Source organism: Acomys russatus, chromosome 17, assembly GCF_903995435.1.
Source record: "Acomys russatus chromosome 17, mAcoRus1.1, whole genome shotgun sequence".
NCBI lineage: Eukaryota > Metazoa > Chordata > Mammalia > Rodentia > Muridae > Acomys > Acomys russatus.
Window position 1 is genome coordinate 25,771,510 of NC_067153.1, and position 8,051 is coordinate 25,779,560.

The 8,051-nt window shown below is 46.2% G+C and overlaps 1 pseudogene; it reads left to right on the forward strand.

The window, feature by feature from the left end:
- Positions 1–6,641: 6,641 nt before the first annotated feature.
- On the forward strand, positions 6,642–7,093 carry LOC127201807 (40S ribosomal protein S13-like; annotated as a pseudogene).
- Positions 7,094–8,051: the final 958 nt, after the last annotated feature.

Here is an 8,051-nt window from a genome sequence, read left to right on the forward strand (position 1 = left end):
CAGTACTTTTGACTGCACGCAAGCCAGAAGTGGATTTTACTGTTTTCCAGTTCTGAAATTTGAGTGAAGCGGTCGCAACGCCGAAATCATTTGGCGTTAGTTAGGTGCGGGATGGCGGCCATGTGCTCTGCGGGACCTGTTTTGTGTGAACCGTGAGGCGACCGCTGGGGACGCGGACAGCTTCGCTGGGTGCGGTGATCCGGTCTGTGCGAGGCACGTGGAGCCAGGTGGTGGGCGGCGTGGACTCATCCAGGCGAGCGACGGTTCCAGGGGCTTTGGCCACTCCTGCTGGCTGTTGCGGGGCGACCACAGGTCACAGAGCAAGTCACGCGGGGAGGTGTTAGATATCACCATGCCCACCTTCCAAGCTGCAACCCTCCCCGGGATAATTGCGGCAGAGGCCCCTCTTCAGTGGGTCTTGAGGCAATGTGGAGAGTCTGTCATTTCCCAGCGTGTGTTTAGTTTAGCGGTTGATTCAGGAAGATACAGGCATGGGCGTGGCTCTCTTCACTCTCTGGGATTCAGACTTACCCGAAAACTCCCCGGATCACCGAAAGCCCCCACTTTGGGTGGTAGTTCGCAAAAATGTAATCTAGTAATGCCTGTCGTGCTTGGCTTTTACTTCCCTTGGTACATATCGTTCCGTAAGAGTCTCCTTGGAAGAACGCTGAGCGAACGAACACGTGGCTTTCCCCTCCAACCATGAGGTTTGGGGTCTGGGATACAGGAATTAGCATAAAGGAAACTGAGCCCCAGGTCTCTGTGTGACTCAAGTTGGGCTCTGGGCCCTTAGGCCCTGGAATCTTTCCTTTACACTCAGCAACCTACACTTTTGTTGTTGCTGTTGTTTTTCGAGACAGGGTTTCTCTGTGTAACCCTGGCTGTCCTGGAGCTCGTTCTGTAGATCCGCCTGCCTCTGCCTCCTCTGCTGGGATTAAAGACATGACTTCTTGGTCCTTAGAAACACAATCTACAGCCAAAGAGCCCTGAGTATTATTGCCTTCCTGCACCTGTCTCTGTATGTGTGCATATGTGTGTGTGTGTCTCTCTCTGTGGGTGTTCATCTTTGTATCTGTATGCGTGTAAATGTCTGTCTCTGTTGTCTGTCTCTGTATGTGTGTCTCTGTGTGTTTGTCTTTATATCTGTGTCTCTGTATGTATGTACGTATACATGTGCATCTGCTGTGTGTCTGTCTTTGTATGTATGTATATGTGTGTGTTTGTCTCCGTGTCTGTGTATATATGTATGTATCTGTCTGTCTGTCTCTGTGTATGTGTGCATATGTGTGCATCCATCTGACTCTCTGTGTGTGTATCCTGGAGAAGCGTACAGCAGCATCAGACTGCTGACTACATCACGGCAGGCCCACACGACCGGGGCAGGCTCTGGATCTCAGCTAGCTGGTGCACATTGAGCCTTGGTCTTTCTGTGCATGAGGGTCATTTCCCATAGTCTCCTGCTATGGTCATCCCACCCTGAATGTTTGTGGATGCTCAGCTGTCAGCTTGGGACAGTGTGGGTCCCCAACACTGTGACACTGTTTCCTGCTGCCTGGGGCTGTAGAGTAGCTCTGGCAGAAAGGTCACCCTTATATGTCTGTCCTCCTGGCACTCTCCCTGGGCCTTTAGTACCCTGCAGTGCTCTGCTGTCATCTATACCTGTTTCCCTGTGAGTTTATTACGCTTTTACTGTCCTTTCCATGAGTAGTTGTGTGGATTGGACCCAGGACTGATACAGTGAGATTAAACATCAAATTCCGAACCTCTGACAAGTGCGCCTATATATAGAAATCATGCCATATGGAGTCTTTGTCTGCGTCAACTGCTGTGGCGGTCACTTTGGAAAGGCCTTTACCAAAATGCCCAAGTCACGTTCTGCACCGGAGGAAAGTGCTATGAAGGAGTGAAAACAGGCAGGAGAAGATCAAGTCCGTAACTCATTCTACACCATTGGGTTTACACGGCAAGGCTGGGGAGACAGCTCAGCTGGTAAAGTGCCAACATTTTTTTTTTTTTTAATTTTAATTAACTTATTCAGATTACATCTCAATTGTTATCCCCTCACTTGTATCCTCCGGTCCCTCCCTCCCTCCCTCCTTCACTCCCCTAGGTCTGTGACAGAAAGGGACCTCCTCCCCAACCATATGGTCACAGCCTATCAGGTCTCATCCTTCCTCTGAGTGCCACCAGGCCTCCCCACCAAGGGGAAGTGGTCAAATAGGGGGCACCAGAGTTCATGTCTGAGTCAGTCCCTGCTCTCCACACAACTGTGGAGAATGTCTTGTCCATTGGCTAGATCTGAATACATGTGCCAACGTTTAAACAGAAATCTGGACACGGCTTGTACAATTTGATATCCCTGTGCTAGACAGGTGAGGCAGGAGCTTGGAGCTTGCTGGTCAGGAGCCGAGACTACTTGGTAAGTCTCAAGGTAGTGAGAGAGCCTGTCTCAGAAAACAAGGTAGGGAATGACACCCAGTGTTGCTCTCTGGCCTCCGTGTGCACACACAAGCATGTATACCCCCTAATCATGCTGGGGTGTAGCCAGATATGGACTTAGCTGAAGCCCAATATTACATAGTTTGTGCGGAGCAATCGTGCAGGTTTGATCACACACTCAAGAGTGCACCTGAGCAACTAGAACATGAAACAATTTTTTTTTTTGTGGGTGGGGGATTGTTTTGTTTTTTCGAGACAGGGTTTCTCTGTTTATCCTTGGCTGTCCTGGACTCTCTTTATAGACCAGGCTAGCCTCGAACTCATAGCAATCCGCCTACCCCTGCCTCCCAAGTGGCATTCTCCACCATGCCCGGCTAGAACGTGAAGTGTTTTAGTTAAGCTCAGTGTTTGTTCAAGTGCAGAGAATTCGCATTATTATTATTTTTTAAGTGACAAACAAAAACAACCTGGGTAAGACTATGGGCATGGTGTTAAGAAGCAGGAAGAGATTATTGGAAACACACTTTATTATTCAATTAGCTATGAGAACCTTTGAAATGCCAGCCCAGGGCACATGGGTGTTCAGCAGTGCCTGGAAGCTGCAGAAACAGCGACTCTATGGAGACTATTGCTGCAGGCCTCAGAAAGCAAGAGGGTGCAAGAGAAAACTGTCTCCAACTGGGAAAGAATACTCCTAAATGCCTTTCGCTACAAAGATGGAAGCTTTTAAAAATGAGGTATTACAATTCTATGTTCAAGGACACACCACACACACACACACACACACACACACACACACACACACTTACAAAGGCAATTTGAGGAAGTGTAAAGTCTAAAAATCCCAGTGACCAGTTCTGGAACCTGAGGACAGAGGTATGGCGTTGGTGAGAGAGAGAGAGAGAGAGAGAGAGAGAGAGAGAGAGAGAGAGAGAGAGAGAGAGAGAAGAAGACATGGACCACCTGTTGGTGTTCAAGCAAATGGGCTGTGAGCCGTGTGGTTAGTGTGTGTGTGTGTGTGTGTGTGTGTGTGTGTGTGTGTGTGTGTAATATCAGCATTACAAAAGCCTCACCATTGCTATGCTCCCCCAATAGTTTCACTTCCTCCTTCTCTCCTCCCTACGGGCCAATCACACCTCCCCCTCTCCTTGATGATATTTTGCAGTACAAAGCACAATTTCAGCAAGCCAAATATAAATGTCTAGTCAGGCATGCCCTGTGGATGTGAGCACACACCCAGCTGGCAGCAAATACAGTTGCACAGTTGTTCAAGGTGAGACAGATGAACCATTTGTGGGTGTAGTTCTGTCATCAAATAGCATCCTTTGTCATAATACTTTAATCGCAGACAGAGATGTGCTTATTGTACCAAGCACCCTTTCCTGATATGTACCCATCAATTTCAATTTCTGATACTATCCTTTCTTTCTTTCTTTCTTTCTTTCTTTTTTTTTTTTCAAGACAGGGTTTCTCTGTGTGTAGTTTTGCCTATCCTGAAACTCATCATTTGTAGGCCAAGCTGGCCCTGAACTCACAGAGATCTGCCTACCACTGCCCCGAGTCCTGGGATTAAAGTCTTGTGCCACCATCACCCAGCTCTGATACCATGTTTTCAAGAGCCCCCTTTTAGGTGTCTGTTGGTCAGACACAGCCTCCCTGTGCCTCACTTATGCAAGAAGGACTCACTGCTCTCCACAGGCTTACCCAGTGCGACTGTAGCTGTTTTTCTATGGATATAATTACATGCCCCCAAATACCTAGGATTAATGGTCACATCTGGAAGATTGATAGAGGTAGAAGGAAGACAGGAGGTTTTATCCCTCTTAAGGAATTTTTTTTTTTCAAGACAAGGTCTCTCTGTGTTAGCCTTGGCTGTTCAGGACTAGCTTTGTAGACCAGGCTGGCCTCGAACTCACAGCAATCCACCTGCCTCTGCCTCCCTAGTGCTGGGATAAAAGGCGTGCACCACCACACCCGCCCTCTAAGGAATTTTGAGAAAAACATAGAATCATCCAAGGTGCTTTTGGCCTGTGTGGTGCTGGCCTTGCCTGTGACAAAGTGAAACTAAATATTGCTAGGAATATAAACATCATAGCGGAAGCAAGGAGGTGATCTAGGTTAACACATGATCTAGGCAATAAGCACAGAGGCCACCAAAAGTCACCATAGGTCCTTGCCAAGTGGGAAGGTGTTTCGATGGGCCTTGACATGTAGAGTCACATTAGTGAAGCAGTCACTCGTGGTTCCTTGCAGATGTTGCATGGCCACCACCATAAAAGGACCTAAAAGGGACTGGAGAGAAGACCTAGCAGTTTTGAGCACTGACTCTTGCAGAGGACTTGGGTTTGGGTCCCAGCACTCAAATGACAGGTCACATTCTGACTTCTCTGAACTCCTGCATGCATGCAGTGCACACAAACTCACACAGGCATACATGTACACAGATAAACCCTTTTCTTCTAAAGGACTTAAGAGATGACGGGTTTGAAGTACAGGCCTGATTGTGGATGTAAACATGTTCTTGTTTTAATTCCAAGTATGGGATGAGGAACAGACTTGTGAGAGAACAGGTGATGTTTATCCACTAGAAGATGAACCATCTTGTGTGGGGGCTTGGTTTTTGCCAGCTGAAGCATGTCTTAGTACAGACTCTGAGAGGATGTGTGTGTGTGTGTGTGTGTGTGTGTGTGTGTGTGTGTGTGTGTGACCGTTCTAGAGAACACTTCAGGTCTTTGGGTTCCGGCTGCTGTTAGGGGTTCTGGCAGCAAGCAACTTTGGTTGAATTGCTGATCTGCTGAAATCCTGCTGACTATGCCAGGGGAATCACTCCCGGGAACTGAGTCCAAAAAGATCTATTTCTTCTGTTCCCATTAGCCTTTTTTTTTTTTTTCCCCTCCTCTTCTATCTAGGGTAGGTGGGTTGGAAGGGAGGTATAAACATTAAAGAACCTCAAATAAAGTAAGTTTGGAAAAGGTTGAAGCCTACAGGTGGCGCCCAATGTGCTTTGGGCATGATGGGTAACTTAATTTCTAATGTTGTGGAGGAAGATGCACGTTTGAAGCTATCGAGATGCTGTTTCGGGGTGTCAGCAAAATCACAGCTGCTTGCAAAGTTCTTTCCTCCTTAATACCCAGAGGGAATTTTTTTTCTTTGTCTTTTTACTGTATTACATTTTTAAAAAGATTGGAAGAAAGACTGAAGGTACGAAAACCAGAAGGGTCACTAAATTCTATTATTCTGGAAAGGATTGCAGAGTTGGCTGTACAACTAGAAAAATTTCAGGTAAAGGTTGAAGCATTTGGAAAGCAAAAAGCGCTGTTGGTAAAGGGAAAACACCTGGTAACTGAGAGCCAGTGTTTCCCACAATTGCCATCCAGCCCTGCTCCACACGCCAGGTGTCCAGAAAGCACCAGCGTGGGGAAGGAAACAGAAAAAATGGGAAGCCGGAGAGATTGTAAAGATTCTAAAGGGATGGGAAAGCAGACAGGCCAAAAGGGCTTTGGAGACAAGTGCTCTGATAGAGGAATTCTCTAGGGCTGCACAGACACCACCAGCTTTTCCAGTCTTTGTGCAACAAATCCCTAATGATGGTGGTGAGGCTCATGGTGAGATGGCATAGCGTCCAGGAGATATTCTAGATTTAAAGCATTTTTAAAGAGGCTATTGTATGGTTGGAATGCATACATCTTTTGTTAAACAAATGTTAAGTAACTGGGATACGCAGCATGGATTTATTCCCCAAGATTGGAAGGAACTGGTGTCAGCTGTGTTAGAAGCTGCTCAACAGTTACAGTGGCTATCGTGGTGGAGAAATGAAGCCGCAAGAATAGAACAACAAAATATGACAAGGGGGATAAATGTTAAAGATCAACTGCTTGGTGAAGGGCGTTATGCTGACGTAAGAGAACAAACCCGATCTGAAGATGCAGTAATTGAACAGTGTCGTGTTGCAGCCTTAAGAGCTTGGGACATGGCTGAGGAGCCTGGAACCACTTCATTTCCTAAGGTATTTCCAGGCCCTGGAGAAGCCTTCACAGAATTCTTACAGAGATTGGGTTCAGCTCTAGATAGAGCCATACCAGATCCTGAGACCAGACAGGCAGTGACACTGATCATGGCGCATGAGAATGCAAACACTGAATGTCAGAGAGCAATTAGACCATTAAAAGCACGAGGGGCTTTGCTGCTAGACCTCCGCCATCATGGGTCACATGCACACTCCCGGGAAGAGCCTGTCCCAGTTGGCGCTGCCCTACCACTGTAGCGTCCCCACATGGCTGAAGTTGACATCTGATGACATGAAGGAACAGATTTACAAACTAGCGAAGAAAGGCCTGACCCCCTCCCAGATAGGTGTGACCCTGAGGGACTCACGTGGTGTGGCACAGGTCCGTTTTGTGACTGGTAACAAAATCTTGAGAACCCTTAAGTCCAAAGGCCTTGCCCCTGATCTCCCGGAGGACCTCTACTACTTGATTAAGAAAGCAGTTGCTGTCTGCAAGCACCTTGAGAGGAACAGAAAGGATAAGGATGCTAAATTTTGCCTGATTCTGATAGCAGAATTCATCGGTTGGCCCATTACTATAAGACTAAGTGGGTGCTCCCATCCAATTGGAAATATAAGTCATCCACAGCGTCTGCTCTAGTGCCATAAATTCTCTTGTGTGCACAGGAGTAAAATAACTTTGAATTAAAAAAAAAAAAAAAAAAGCATGAGGGGCCCCATTAGATGAATGAGTAAGAGAGACAGTTAATATTAGTTCTCAGGAGCTTCAAAACAACATAATAGGACAAGCTATAGCTAAAGGTCTCAGATATCAAAACACCTTGTGCTGTAATTGTGGTAAATTGGGCCATTTACAAAGAAACTATAAGGTTAGAAGTTCCAGACCTAAAAATAGCAGGTGCACTGACTTTGGAGTAAATGGTACTCACAGAAATGAGTACAAGGAGCTTCTGGCTGCGATGGTGATGATATGCCAAGACTTCCAGAGTATTGTAGATGCTGTGAGAAGGGAAAACATTGGTCTAGGGATTGTCAATCCAAGAGAGATTACAAGGTAATCTCTTGCCATTGGGAAATGAAAGGAGGGGCCTGTTAGCTCCAGGCCCTGCAGCAAACTATATGAGCAGTCTTTCTTTGGTCAGCCAGGAGCTAACAAACTTGCAGGAAAACAAAACTAGGTATTGATGATTTAATCCATGCTACTGAAGGCAGAGGAGCTTTGGATCTGGCCTCAGATAAATCTTTTATACTATCCTCACAGGTTGAAAGTCACAAAATAACCACTGGTGTTTACCTTCAAAGACAATAGGAATAATCTTGGGAAGAAATAGATTAACTTCTCAAGGCTTTATTGTGCATCCCAGTATTATGAGTGGGGATTGTAAGGAAGAAATGAAAGTCATGGCATATGTAAAGAAGAAGATGCAAATTAATGCAGGGGATAGAATTGCTCAGCTGTTACTGTTTCCTTACATCAAGGGCAAAGCACGGTAGAAAGAACAGGTGCATTTGGGAGTACTGGAAGATGTGTGTTCTGGCAAACAATGGTTAATGACCAGAGACCTAAATTAATGGTACAAATGAATGGTGTTGAAATAGAAGGTTT